The 15,000-nt window shown below is 53.4% G+C and overlaps 1 protein-coding gene across 16 annotated transcripts in view; it reads left to right on the top strand.

The window, feature by feature from the left end:
• LOC125044253 (polypyrimidine tract-binding protein 1-like) overlaps positions 1-15,000 on the top strand; it is a 146,270-nt gene that overhangs the window by 54,724 nt on the left and 76,546 nt on the right. The window lies entirely within an intron of this gene.

The following is a 15,000-nucleotide window of genomic DNA, read 5'->3' on the forward strand; positions in this document are numbered from 1 at the left end:
CAGAGCTGCACTGCAGTTGGAGTTCATTACTAAGCGATGTTTGTAAATATGAATAGGCCTTTGAGAGTAAGTGTAGAAAGATAAGTCAATGTGGGCTTTTATGTTTGTTTATATATTTAGAAAAACCTTTATTGCCGGTTTATGTATATTATAATGTATTTTATATGCGCACATTTTCATACTGATGTTACATATGTTTTGTTCTGCTCAAATGTGCCATCTTGTTTGTATAATGTATCCTCCCTAATGTGATCTTGCCCATCTTTCCCCCTGGGCATCGCCTTCCCCTACTCCCCTGACCCATTTGTCCTCCGCCTCTTTCCTTCCCGCCCCCTCAATTTTTCCCGCCTTCCGTTTGCACCGTCCCGGCCTTGGTCCTTGTTGATCTGCCCTTCATAATCCCTTTCAACTGCAACTCTCGCAACAAGTCCAAGGATGGCGTGGAGCAAGGCAAGCACCCGGCACACTCGGGCCTCGCCAATCACCTGCTTCGGCCGTCTTACAGGAACTGCGCACAGAGAGGTTCACGTTCAGTTCGGGCCAGGGCGCTTTGTGAGAGAGCCCACTGTTCAGCGTTGGGTCATCCCGGCTATCGCGCGGTGGTCTGGGTGCCACCTGATGTAGGGGAGGCGGGCGGGGATAAAGGGGGGCTTTGTGCGGCGCGCTGAGAGAGGTGCTCTTACGTAGCTTCGCTCGCACAGACACGCTCATTCTCTCCTCGCCTCTCTGCTCTTACCACCCTCTCTTTATTTATCCACTCTGTCGCTCTCTCTCGCTCTCTCTCGCTCTACTCTCTCGCTCTACTCTCTCGCTCTACTCTCTCGCTCTACTCTCTCGCTCTACTCTCTCGCTCTACTCTCTCGCTCTACTCTCTCGCTCTACTCTCTCGCTCTACTCTCTCGCTCTACTCCCTCGCTCTACTCCCTCGCTCTACTCTCTCGCTCTACTCTCTGGCTCTACTCTCTGGCTCTACTCTCTGGCTCTACTCTCTGGCTCTACTCTCTGGCTCTACTCTCTGGCTCTACTCTCTGGCTCTACTCTCTGGCTCTACTCTCTGGCTCTACTCTCTGGCTCTACTCTCTGCCCTCCCTCTCTGGCTCTTCTCTCCTCCCTCTCTGGCTCTTCTCTCCCTCCCTCTCTGGCTCTTCTCTCCCTCCCTCTCTGGCTCTTCTCTCCCTCCCTCTCTGGCTCTTCTCTCCCTCCCTCTCTGGCTCTTCTCTCCTCCCTCTCTGGCTCTTCTCTCCCTCCCTCTCTGGCTCTTCTCTCCCTCCCTCTCTGGCTCTTCTCTCCCTCCCTCTCTGGCTCCTTCTCTCCCTCCCTCTCTGGCTCTTCTCTCCCTCCCTCTCTGGCTCTTCTCTCCCTCCCTCTCTGGCTCTTCTCTCCCTCCCTCTCTGGCTCTTCTCTCCCTCCCTCTCTGGCTCTTCTCTCCCTCCCTCTCTGGCTCTTCTCTCCCTCCCTCTCTGGCTCTTCTCTCCCTCCCTCTCTGGCTCTTCTCTCCCTCCCTCTCTGGCTCTTCTCTCCCTCCCTCTCTGGCTCTTCTCTCCCTCCCTCTCTGGCTCTTCTCTCCCTCCCTCTCTGGCTCTTCTCTCCCCTCCCTCTCTGGCTCTTCTCTCCCTCCCTCTCTGGCTCTTCTCTCTCCCTCCCTCTCTGGCTCTTCTCTCCTCCCTCTCTGGCTCTTCTCTCCCTCCCTCTCTGGCTCTTCTCTCCCTCCCTCTCTGGCTCTTCTCTCCCTCCCTCTCTGCTCTCATCTCCCTCCCTCCTCCTTCTCTCCCTCCCTCTCTGGCTCTTCTCTCCCTCCCTCTCTGGCTCTTCTCTCCCTCCCTCTCTCGCTCTTCTCTCCCTCCCTCTCTCGCTCCCTCTCTCGCTCCCTCTCTCGCTCCCTCTCGCGCTCCCTCTCGCGCTCCCTCTCGCGCTCCCTCTCGCGCTCCCTCTCGCGCTCCCTCTCGCGCTCCCTCTCGCGCTCCCTCTCGCGCTCCCTCTCTCGCTCCCTCTCGCGCTCCCTCTCGCGCTCCCTCTCGCGCTCCCTCTCTCGCTCCCTCTCTCGCTCCCTCTCTCGCTCCCTCTCTCGCTCCCTCTCTCGCTCTCTCGCTCCTCTCTCGCTCCCTCTCTCGCTCCCTCTCTCGCTCCCTCTCTCGCTCCCTCTCTCGCTCCCTCTCTCGCTCCCTCTCTCGCTCCCTCTCTGGTAAACGGGGGGAGGGGGGTGTCTGGGCTGGACACATGTACAAGTTGGTGCTTTGAAAGAGTTGATGATTGAAGGGAATGAACGAGATAGAAGGTCGGAGGTAGAGATTGTAAGTAGGAATAAATGGCAGTAGGATTCATATTAAGAATGTTTACTAAGTTCATGGAAGACGAAAAGATTCCTAATGAATGGAGGAAAAGTGTGCTGGTACCGATTTTCAAGAACAAAGGTCATGTACAGAGTTGTAATAATTATAGAGGCTTAAGGCTTCTTATCCATAACATGGAGCTTTGGGAATGAACTCTGGAAGCTAGGTTGAATAGATTAGGGAGTAATAAGTGACCAGCAGTTGGCCTTCATACCACGTAAAAGTACTACTGATGCGTTGTTAACATTAATAATGCTAACGAAGAAATATGGAGAGGGAATTTAGGAAAAAGAAATTGAGTGTCAAGAGAAGAGGTATGGTATTGTATGAGGAAGTCTGGAGTGCCACATAAGTACACAGGATAAGTGCAAGACGTGTATGAGAAAGTGAGACGGATGCGATGTGCGGTGGGAGTGACAGAAGGTCTCAAAGTAGAGAACGGATTATATCAAGGTTCGGCTTTAAACCCTTCTTGTTTGCAATGGGGATGAACAGGCTAACTAATGAGATTAGACAGGAGTCACCTTGGACGATGATGTTCGCGGATGATATAGTCATCTGCAGCGAGAGGAGACAACAGGTGGGGGAGGAATGCACTGGAGAAAAGAGGGATGGAAGTCACGAGCAAGACGGAATGTGTGTGTGTGTGTGTGTGTGTGTGTGTGTGTGTGTGTGTGTGTGTGTGTGTGTGTGTGTGTGTGTGTGTGTGTGTGTGTGTGTGCGCGTGCGCCTCGCGTGGGGGTTAATAGAGGAGAGGTGAGGATGCGAGGTTTAGAAGTTACAAAGGAAGAAGAATTCACATACCTAGGCTCAGCTGTCCAAAGTAATGGAGATTACAGCAGAGAGGTGAAGAGGATGATGCAGACAGGGTGGAACGGATGGAGAAAAGTATCAGGAGTGATCCGTGACAAAAAGGCTAGAGTGAAAGGCCGACAATTTTATAAGACAGGGGTTGAGGCCGACAATTTTATATAGACTAGAAACGGCACCATTGACGGAAAGACGAGGAACATTAGAGACGGCTGAGATTTTGCCCGGGAGTGACGAGGAAAGATTAGGAACGACTACGTTAGAGGGACCGCCTAAAGTAAGAGAGGCGAGACTTCGATGGTATAGCCATGTTATGCGGAGTGACAGTGTTACCGGGCAAGAGGTAAAGAGGAAGACCCAAAAGAAGGGTTCGTAGATGTTAGAGACGACACGGTGTGGCAGAGGAAATGGCTGAGGATAGAATCAATTGGAAAAGGATCCGCTGGCGTCTCCTAACTGAGAGCAGCAAAAAAAAAAAAATACCAACACTCAGAAGTCTCGATCATTCTTTCCCTCGCCCGCTCTAGTACACATTGACACACGACATAACACTCGCCAACACAGAAACCCGAGAAATGCCCCTATGGCAGCTAGACACATCGTTGTAAGAACTATACGTAAACTAGTATAGATGACTCGACACCCCTCTCTTCCTTCCTCCTCTTCCTCCTCCTCTTTCTCATCTTTCTCCTCCCTCCTCCTCTATCTCCCTCCCTCCCTCCCTCCCTCCCTCCCTCCCTCCCTCCCTCCCTCCCTCCCTCCCTCCCTCCTCTATCTCCCTCCCTCCCTCCCTCCCTCCCTCCTCCTCTATCTCCTCCCTCCCTCCCTCCTCCTCTATCTCCTCCCTCCCTCCCTCCTCCTCTATCTCCTCCCTCCCTCCCTCCTCCTCTATCTCCTCCCTCCCTCCCTCCTCCTCTATCTCCTCCCTCCCTCCCTCCTCCTCTATCTCCTCCCTCCCTCCCTCCTCCTCTATCTCCTCCCTCCCTCCCTCCTCCTCTATCTCCTCCCTCCCTCCCTCCCTCCCTCCCTCCTCCTCTATCTCCTCCCTCCCTCCCTCCCTCCCTCCTCCTCTATCTCCTCCCTCCCTCCCTCCTCTATCTCCTCCCTCCCTCCCTCCCTCCTCTATCTCCTCCCTCCCTCCCTCCTCCTCTATCTCCTCCCTCCCTCCCTCCCTCCTCTATCTCCTCCCTCCCTCCCTCCCTCCTCTATCTCTTCCTCCCTCCCTCCCTCCTCTATCTCTTCCTCCCTCCCTCCCTCCCTCCTCTATCTCTTTCCTCCCTCCCTCCCTCCCTCCTCTATCTCTTTCCTCCCTCCCTCCCTCCCTCCTCTATCTCTTTCCTCCCTCCCTCCCTCCTCCTCTATCTCTTTCCTCCCTCCCTCCTCCTCCTCTATCTCTTTCCTCCCTCCCTCCCTCCTCCTCTATCTCTTTCCTCCTCCCTCCCTCCTCCTCTATCTCTTTCCTCCCTCCCTCCCTCCTCCTCCTCTATCTCTTTCCTCCCTCCCTCCCTCCTCCTCTATCTCTTTCCTCCCTCCCTCCCTCCTCCTCTATCTCTTTCCTCCCTCCCTCCCTCCTCCTCTATCTCTTTCCTCCTCCCTCCCTCCTCCTCTATCTCTTTCCTCCCTCCCTCCCTCCTCCTCTATCTCTTTCCTCCCTCCCTCCCTCCTCCTCTATCTCTTTCCTCCCTCCCTCCCTCCTCCTCTATCTCTTTCCTCCCTCCCTCCCTCCTCCTCTATCTCTTTCCTCCCTCCCTCCCTCCTCCTCTATCTCTTTCCTCCCTCCCTCCCTCCTCCTCTATCTCTTTCCTCCCTCCCTCCCTCCTCCTCTATCTCTTTCCTCCCTCCCTCCCTCCTCCTCTATCTCTTTCCTCCCTCCCTCCCTCCTCCTCTATCTCTTTCCTCCCTCCCTCCCTCCTCCTCTATCTCTTTCCTCCCTCCCTCCCTCCTCCTCTATCTCTTTCCTCCCTCCCTCCCTCCTCCTCTATCTCTTTCCTCCCTCCCTCCCTCCTCCTCTATCTCTTTCCTCCCTCCCTCCCTCCTCCTCTATCTCTTCCTCCCTCCCTCCCTCCTCCTCTATCTCTTTCCTCCCTCCCTCCCTCCTCCTCTATCTCTTTCCTCCCTCCCTCCCTCCTCCTCTATCTCTTTCCTCCCTCCCTCCCTCCTCCTCTATCTCTTTCCTCCCTCCCTCCCTCCTCCTCTATCTCTTTCCTCCCTCCCTCCCTCCTCCTCTATCTCTTTCCTCCCTCCCTCCCTCCTCCTCTATCTCTTTCCTCCCTCCCTCCCTCCTCCTCTATCTCTTTCCTCCCTCCCTCCCTCCTCCTCTATCTCTTTCCTCCCTCCCTCCCTCCTCCTCTATCTCTTTCCTCCCTCCCTCCCTCCTCCTCTATCTCTTTCCTCCCTCCCTCCCTCCTCCTCTATCTCTTTCCTCCCTCCCTCCCTCCTCCTCTATCTCTTTCCTCCCTCCCTCCCTCCTCCTCTATCTCTTTCCTCCCTCCCTCCCTCCTCCTCTATCTCTTTCCTCCCTCCCTCCCTCCTCCTCTATCTCTTTCCTCCCTCCCTCCCTCCTCCTCTATCTCTTTCCTCCCTCCCTCCCTCCTCCTCTATCTCTTTCCTCCCTCCCTCCCTCCTCCTCTATCTCTTTCCTCCCTCCCTCCCTCCTCCTCTATCTCTTTCCTCCCTCCCTCCCTCCTCCTCTATCTCTTTCCTCCCTCCCTCCCTCCTCCTCTATCTCTTTCCTCCCTCCCTCCCTCCTCTATCTCTTTCCTCCCTCCCTCCTCCTCTATCTCTTTCCTCCCTCCCTCCTCCTCTATCTCTTTCCTCCCTCCCTCCTCCTCTATCTCTTTCCTCCCTCCCTCCTCCTCTATCTCTTTCCTCCCTCCCTCCTCCTCTATCTCTTTCCTCCCTCCCTCCTCCTCTATCTCTTTCCTCCGTCCCTCCTCCTCTATCTCTTTCCTCCGTCCCTCCTCCTCTATCTCTTTCCTCCCTCCCTCCTCCTCTATCTCTTTCCTCCCTCCCTCCTCCTCTATCTCTTTCCTCCTCCCTCCTCCTCTATCTCTTTCCTCCCTCCCTCCTCCTCTATCTCTTTCCTCCCTCCCTCCTCCTCTATCTCTTTCCTCCCTCCCTCCTCCTCTATCTCTTTCCTCCCTCCCTCCTCCTCTATCTCTTTCCTCCCTCCCTCCTCCTCTATCTCTTTCCTCCCTCCCTCCTCCTCTATCTCTTTCCTCCCTCCCTCCCCCTCTATCTCTTTCCTCCCTCCCTCCTCCTCTATCTCTTTCCTCCCTCCCTCCCCCTCTATCTCTTTCCTCCCTCCCTCCCCCTCTATCTCTTTCCTCCCTCCCTCCCCCTCTATCTCTTTCCTCCCTCCCTCCCCCCTATCTCTTTCCTCCCTCCCTCCCCCTCTATCTCTTTCCTCCCTCCCTCCCCCTCTATCTCTTTCCTCCCTCCCTCCCCCTCTATCTCTTTCCTCCCTCCCTCCCCCCTATCTCTTTCCTCCCTCCCTCCCCCCTCTATCTCTTTCCTCCCTCCCTCCCCCTCTATCTCTTTCCTCCCTCCCTCCCCCTCTATCTCTTTCCTCCCTCCCTCCCCCTCTATCTCTTTCCTCCCTCCCTCCCCCTCTATCTCTTTCCTCCCTCCCTCCCCCTCTATCTCTTTCCTCCCTCCCTCCCCCTCTATCTCTTTCCTCCCTCCCTCCCCCTCTATCTCTTTCCTCCCTCCCTCCCCCTCTATCTCTTTCCTCCCTCCCTCCCCCTCTATCTCTTTCCTCCCTCCCTCCCCCTCTATCTCTTTCCTCCCTCCCTCCCCCTCTATCTCTTTCCTCCCTCCCTCCCCCTCTATCTCTTTCCTCCCTCCCTCCCCCCCTATCTCTTTCCTCCCTCCCTCCCCCCTCTATCTCTTTCCTCCCTCCCTCCCCCTCTATCTCTTTCCTCCCTCCCTCCCCCCTCTATCTCTTTCCTCCCTCCCTCCCCCCTCTATCTCTTTCCTCCCTCCCTCCCCCCTCTATCTCTTTCCTCCCTCCCTCCCCCTCTATCTCTTTCCTCCCTCCCTCCCCCTCTATCTCTTTCCTCCCTCCCTCCCCCTCTTTCTCTTTCCTCCCTCCCTCCCCCTCTATCTCTTCCTCCCTCCCTCCCCCCTCTATCTCCTACCTCCCTCCCCCTCCCTCCTCACCTGTTGTATGCCCGGTTTGGCCTTAAAGATGCAATGATACTCCCTGTGTAGTAGCGGAGTGGGAATTGGGCATCGGGAGACAGCGGGGTCGTTGTAGCCAGTGGGAGCATGCCCGAAATTCGAGCGCGTCGGGGAATATGGCAGGTGGTTGAGGACTTTTAAAAGAAGCGAGCGGTAATTGCGAGAGCAGGAAGACGGAGCGCGTGGTCGTGGGCGTAAGAAAATGGCGGATGGCCCTCTGGCGTAGGTGAGGACGGCCGGGTCGGGTGACTGTTACTGTGAGGGAAGCGTGATGTATGAAGGCGTGTGCAGGTGGAGTCGACCACGGCGGGGCGTTGGGTGTAGTAAGATGGCGGCGGAGCAGTGTGGAACCTTGGGAATGGGGGCGCTGGGGGCATAAAATGGCGGAGAAGTAATATCGCAGGAAGCTATAGGGGAGGGGGGGGGGGGGAGGAGCACGAGTTGCTGAACTTGGGCCGAGTTGTAGATTCTGTCATGCCTGCCTCTCGGGATAAGCATCGTGGCTTGTTAAAGTCTATGCGTCTTCAAGCAAGGAGTGTGGATGAAGATTTAGCATGCACCCTCGTGGTATGAACAGCGGGGCTTCAGTGATGCTACTGGGAAGACGAGATTACAGTGAGGCAGCTAACGAAAATGAAGCCTTATTCATGGACAACTCGTAATTAAAGAAAGGCAGGGATGATGAAAGGCCTGTAAATGGTTGACGGAGGGAGGGGAAGAGAATGGCTTGGCCTTGGAAGCATGGAGAGAGAGGGAGAAAATGGGAGGGATAGAGGTAAGTAGGGAGTGCGGGAGGAAGTCTTGTCCTTGGAGAGAAGTGGGTGGTCACGGCCAGGGTTCTGGCGGTGTTGCCACATACCGTGCTGGGGTTCCCTCGCTAAGTACTCGCTTGCTCTGTTGAATACATGTATTTTAACATCTCGTTTCTTTGGGGCCTTGGTGTATATTTCCCTTGCTTAGATCATTCGTCAGAAGATAAAACGGAGGGGTGGGATAAAGTTCCCTTAGTATTCAAATGTGCATGATGCATCAGCGTCAGGAGTCTTCGGAATGGTGTTGTTGACTGCCAAAAGGAGGTTAAGAAAACCAAGTTCGTTTGCACGAGTCGTGTGCGTCGGTGCTTCGTCTCCGTAAATCGTGGCTCAGGATTCTCTAGGTGCGGCGAAATGTGTTCGTCATCGCCGGAAGGCCACGCCGAGGCAGGCAGGCAGGCAGGCAGGCAGGCGGGCGGGCGGGCGGCAGGGCAATGGCGTTTCGCGGCCACTAGTCGACCGTGGAGATCCCCAAGGCCTCAAACAGCGCGCCGCGCTCAGTTTTCCGACTTATAAATAGATCCTACGTGTTGTACTGAGGGAGGGCTGGGCCGAGGCAGTACCCCATAGTTGTCAAGGTGCACCTTAAATCCCTCCCTCCCCGAGTTGTTTGTTGGGGAGTGCTTTTACTCGACCTCAAATAGTTGTAATAAGCTGGAGTCAATAAGATCTACGCTGATGTCATGTAGCATTTATAATTAAATGTTTCCGGGTTAGAAGATGCGTGCAACATTCTAACCTTGACGGCTAATGCTTCGTCTATGGAGGTAGGCGACCGGGCGTATTTGCACTAGCCAGTATTCTGATGCTCAAATATTTGTTGCAAGTTGTTAGTCTCGGATTCTGCGTCACGCCACGAACAGAAGGCAGTATGCAACCATGACTTTTTTCCCCTCGGTTCAGTCAAATAAATGTTCTGTAGTTGCGTGTTGGATGGACATGGACTGATTTATTCGGCTAGTTAATGTGTATAACACTCCCCTGTTCATGAGAGGTTTAAGGTGGGGGCCTTTAGCTTAATGTCCACGCCCTCCCTTTTTTCTAGCCACCTCCACGTCCTGCAGCTCTGTTGCCGCTACAGCTTCCAAACAGCCTTAGCAATTACTAAGTTTTTTTTCTTTTCATAATGCCCTCGCCCTCCCCCTGTGCCTCTCACCTCTGTGGTTCAGTCAATAGCCCAAACCTCTGCTTCTTCCTCTCTACCTTCCCTTTCATCCCTTCAGTTCAACCTCTATCCCTCCTCGTGTTCTTCCACTCCTTCTCCTTTTCTCTCCTTGCTCCCCCCCCTCCACCTCCCTCTCCTTCTTGCTCCCCCTCCTCCTCTTTCTCTTTCTTCTTGCTCCCTCGCTCCTTTCTCCCCCCCTCTCTCCTTTCTCCCCCCCTCTCTCCTTTCTCCCCCCCTTTCTCCTTTCTCCCCCCTCTCTCCTTTCTCCTTTCTCCCCCCCTCCTCCTTTCTCCTTGCTCCCCCCCTTCCTCCTCCTTTCTCCTTGCTCCCCCCCTTCCTCCTCCTTTCTCCTTGCTCCCCTCCTTCCTCCTCCTTTCTCCTTGCTCCCCCTCCTTCCTCCTCCTTTCTCCTTGCTCCCCCCCCTTCCTTCTCTTTCTCCTTGCTCCCCCCCTTCCTTCTCTTTCCCTTGCTCCCCCTTCCTTCTCTTCCCTTGCTCCCCCCCTTCCTCCTCTTTCCCCTTCCCCCCCCCTTCCTTCTCTTTCCCCTTGCTCCCCCCCCTTCCTTCTCTTTCCCCTTGCTCCCCCCCCTTCCTTCTCTTTCCCCTTGCTCCCCCCCCTTCCTTCTCTTTCCCCTTGCTCCCCCCCCCTTCCTTCTCTTTCCCCTTGCTCCCCCCCCTTCCTTCTCTTTCCCCTTGCTCCCCCCCCTTCCTTCTCTTTCCCCTTGCTCCCCCCCTTCCTTCTCTTTCCCCTTGCTCCCCCCCCTTCCTTCTCTTTCCCCTTGCTCCCCCCCCTTCCTTCTCTTTCCCCTTGCTCCCCCCCCTTCCTTCTCTTTCCCCTTGCTCCCCCCCCCTTCCTTCTCTTTCCCCTTGCTCCCCCCCCCCTTCCTTCTCTTTCTCCTTGCTCTCCCCCCCTCCTTCTCTTTCTCCTTGCTCTCCCCCCCTTCCTTCTCTTTCCCCTTGCTCTCCCCCCTTCCTTCTCTTTCCCCTTGCTCCCCCCCCTTCCTTCTCTTTCCCCTTGCTCCCCCCCCTTCCTTCTCTTTCCCCTTGCTCCCCCCCCTTCCTTCTCTTTCCCCTTGCTCCCCCCCCTTCCTTCTCTTTCTCCTTGCTCTCCCCCCTTCCTTCTCTTTCTCCTTGCTCTCCCCCCTTCCTTCTCTTTCCCCTTGCTCCCCCCCCTTCCTTCTCTTTCCCCTTGCTCCCCCCCTTCCTTCTCTTTCCCCTTGCTCCCCCCCCCCTTCCTTCTCTTTCCCCTTGCTCCCCCCCCCTTCCTTCTCTTTCTCCTTGCTCTCCCCCCCTCCTTCTCTTTCTCCTTGCTCTCCCCCCCTCCTTCTCTTTCCCTTGCTCTCCCCCCTCCTCCCCTCTTTCTTTTGCCTCCCCCCTCCTCCCCCTCTTTCTTTTTGCCTCCCCCCTCCTCCCCCTCTTTCTTTTGCTTCCCCCTCCTCCCCCTCTTTCTTTTGCTTCCCCCCCTCCTCCCCCTCTTTCTCTTTGCTTCCCCCCTCCTCCCCCTCTTTCTTTTTGCTTCCCCCCTCCTCCCCCTCTTTCTTTTTGCTTCCCCCCTCCTCCCCCTCTTTCTTTTTGCTTCCCCCCTCCTCCCCCTCTTTCTCTTTGCTTCCCCCCTCCTCCCCCTCTTTCTCTTTGCTTCCCCCATCCTCCCCCTCTTTCTCTTTGCTTCCCCCATCCTCCCCCTCTTTCTCTTTGCTTCCCCCATCCTCCCCCTCTTTCTCTTTGCTTCCCCCATCCTCCCCCTCTTTCTCTTTGCTTCCCCCCTCCTCCCCCTCTTTCTCTTTGCTTCCCCCCTCCTCCCCCTCTTTCTTTTTGCTTCCCCCTCCTCCCCCTCTTTCTTTTTGCTTCCCCCTCCTCCCCCTCTTTCTTTTTGCTTCCCCCCCTCCCCCTCTTTCTTTTTGCTCCTCCCCCCTCCCCTTTACCTTCCCTTTCTTTCCTTCAGTCTCGCCCTCTGTACCACTTCTTGTCCCCTCTCATTCTTCTTTTCTCCTCCTGCTTTCCTGCCCTTCCCCTACTTCCCTCTTCTTATTCGCCTTCCGTTTTGCCTTTCCTTCAATCTCACCCTCTCTTTTCCCACATTCTTTTATTTCCTTCAATCTTACACTAGCTCTGTCCTCATTCTTCCTTTCTCTTTCTGCTTTCCACTTCCTACTTCTCTCCCCTTCCCCGTTCCGCTCTCCCTGCTTCCCCCTCTTTTCCCCTCCCGCTCCTTCCCGATCTCACTTTTTTTCTTCATCCCTTTTACCCTCTTGTCTCATTCTCTTCTTTACTGTTCCTCCTCCCTCCTTTCTCTTCCTATTTTTCCTGCATTTATTTCCAAATACTTCAACATTTCCCATCCCATTTTCTACATTTTTCTCTTATCATCTTTCCTGAACCACCGTTTTCTGCCATGTATTTCTCTTTTTAAATAGTTACTAATCACTGACGAAAGAATAAAGAAAGTCGAGACGTAAAGAAGAAAAGGGAAAAAAGAAAAAAAAAAAAAAAAGGACCCTTCCCCCTCACCTTCTTGATTGAAAAGGGCGCGGCGGCGTCGGTGTGTGTGCCAGGCTGGTGGTTTGGCTGACTGTGAGGCCCCCCTCGTCACATCCGGGTTGCCTTTTTGGTTGGGATTTGTGTGTTTGTGTGATCGGTCGGTTCGCGCTTACGGTTTGGAGTGCGGGCGTGTATTCACCTCAAGTTGTGGTTTTTGTGCGCGCGTGTTTGCGTGTGCTTCTGTGCATTGGTTGCAGTGCTAAGGGGGTCTTCCCGTGCCTGTCTGTGGCTGTGTTTGGTTTTGGTCTCGCGTTTTTTGCCTTTGCATTGCATTGGCTCTTTTCTTGCATGTCTTATCTCTTGCTCTTCTTAGACCACAAGTTTTTTTTTTTTTAATTTCCCCTTCTGTTTTACATATTCTTCATTCCATTTTGCTCCCTTCTCACGCTTCCTAGGTCTGTCATGTTTTCAAAAAGCCATGCTTGTGTTAGAGAGGGGGAGACAAGTGTCGTGTTCAGGTAAACGGCTGTGGCCTCCCCCCCCCCCCCCCCCACCCCTCCATCCTTTCTTTTCCTTTCCTTTCCTTTCCCCCATCTGCCTTCCCGATGTCGAACTCTTGGGGGACCTTTTAAGCACCTGAGAGTCCACACGTCATGTCTGGCCAGGTTCTGCAGGCAGTCCCCCAAGACATTTTCACGGTTATTTGGGTCCTTCGAGCTATGAAAGTTTCACGGTTTAAAGGGGGGTTGGCTTGTGTGGAGAAGGGAGGGGGCACCTGGACGCGTTTATTAGTATTATTATTATTATTTATTTATTTATTTATTTATTTATTATTATGGAATATAAAGAGAAGCAAAATTGTTGAATGTGTTTTTCTCCGTTTCTTTTCATGCCAAGAGGTAAATAAACGTCGTAATGTCGTAATTTCCGTTAATTACAACAAGGCTAGACAGGCGTGTTGTCTGCACTGCTTGTGTTGTGGTGGGTGTGGTGCATTGATCATGACAGCGACCCCAACGCTCAACGTGTTTCCCGTTTGTACATGTGTGCAGCACGCTCACCTGGAGGCTTTTCCTTGAATTGTGGTTATCGGGGCTTTTTTGGGGGGGTCATGTGATGATCCATTGTCCGGCGCGTCGAGCTGCGATACGTGTGTTCTTCGGATTATTCAGCCTGTTGCGTTAATGATTTGTTCAGGTGTTTTTTTGTTTTTTGTTTTTTCAAAGTTTTTCAGTACTAGGTCGATGTAATTTTGCTAGCTTATAGACGACCTACCATTTCGGTTCGCCTGTAAGTACAATCAATTGTTGGTCCAATCAGGACAACTTTACGCGTCCGTAGTATTGCAAAAGCATCGTTGCACAGCGGCTGCAGATCCTGGCCAGCACTACTGATAGTGGCCACAGGTGGCTGTCGCAAAGATTTAATCCCCCACATAGACTTTTTATGCCTCTTGTGTAAACCGCCAACCAATACTGGGGGTAAACCGAGCCACAGAATGGTTATGTGTGCCGGTAGCCTTAGGTAACGGCACTCGTATTACGGCTCTATCAGTGATTATATCGGGCGATGTATTTTTTGCCAAGTTCATGATGTTAAACTGCGCAGGAACGCCAAGGCTGAGTAGGGTCATAAAACTCGATTTCGACTGAAATTTCTAAGCGCCGAGTCCGTGCATTTCCCCGTGGTCGGGCTGCAATGGTAGTATTGTAACTGATGGTTCGCTTTTGCAATGGGGCTGAATGGGACGTTTTGGCCAGGGCGTTTAAGCCATGCTGGGTGCGACAACCTGTTTGCTGCTGCAGCTGCTGCTGCCGTAGAAAGAAGCAGAATCGATATCCCCAGCAGGATGTCGGGGGTGTTTTAGGGGCGACGCCGGGGAGAGGGGTGACATCGCAGACCGGGGGAGGGGCGGCTGGTGTGCTAGAGCAATTTTTAGTCCCTGGCTCTGGCGCGTCGACGTGTACGCCCGCATACGCTGCGCAAGTTGTACAGGTTGGAGGCGGTTCGCGACAGGAAGGTGGGGGGCGCGAAGCCATCAACCCCGCCACGTCCGGGAGGGTAAAAACAGTGACAGGATGTTGAGGAAAATGCTGACTGCCGAGACTGTTGTTTTTGGGCGGCAGAGCCAGGATGGTCGCCTCGGATAGTCGGTGGGATAGAGCGGTATGGCGGAGAACATGTCATGCGGTAGCATGAATGTTTAGAGCCTGGCGCGAGGCTTCCATTTATCCGTTGCTACTCCATTTTGTAAGCGCAATTTTGCAATGTAACATGCATCGGTCATAGGATATTTTATGAGCTCTTAGAAAAAAAAGTGGGACTAACTGGATACATGGCATAGGAAATCGATAGCGTGCAAAGCCACATGTATATCAAATATTGTCGTAACTTTCTCTAAAGCTCTCGCATGCTTAAGTTCCGGATATATATAACGAGTTGGAATAAAATAGATGTAGATATATTAAAGACGGCACTTCAAATGGAGTAACGATGCTTAGTTGGATATTGCCCCTTTGCACAGTTGAGTTGTCATTCAAGGACCAAGTTGGTGGGGGATTCGGGCACGAAGATGCTTGTACTCCTGATGCTTGCGTGCACGTTTCTTTCGTGGATGGCAAGGCTTTGTGTCCTCATTAATATATTTACACGTGTTGGATTTGTGCGCACGCGTTTTGTTGGTATTGTTAAGCTTGGTTTTGATAAATGGCCTGTGTGTCACCGGTGCAAGCGTCGTTGCTGATGCGTGTGGGGCTGGTATGGGGGAATGTTAATGCGATCATCGGACCCGACTCGCCCTGCCTTCATTGCTCGTATTTTGCCGCCCGTCATACCTCTGCCCGATGATTGGAGCTCTTTTCGTTGGTCCGTTACCCTTTAGCTTTGTAGGTGTGAATTACAACCGGTTTCTGTTACGTGAGCTACTGATTGTTAACACGGCCCGGCTCGTTTTAAGAATTGGTGAGTGTACTAAACGTAGGGTTAGTGCAATACGTATATTGAACTAGGAATAATTAGTATTGCGTTCTACTGATAAGTTCAACTCATTGTTTCACTGTGTATGAGGGTGCGGTTATGAATTTTATGAAGTGAATTGTCTTATGAAACTAATTATGCCTTTAATGCGTGATGTTTCTTAGCGCATTGGGTTAAAAGGCGGTGCTTGACATTGAGTCATTTATTTTCCATGTAAACATATGCGCTGCGTGGGATGACAAGGGACGT

This window comes from Penaeus chinensis, chromosome 35, assembly GCF_019202785.1.
Source record: "Penaeus chinensis breed Huanghai No. 1 chromosome 35, ASM1920278v2, whole genome shotgun sequence".
Taxonomy (NCBI): domain Eukaryota; kingdom Metazoa; phylum Arthropoda; class Malacostraca; order Decapoda; family Penaeidae; genus Penaeus; species Penaeus chinensis.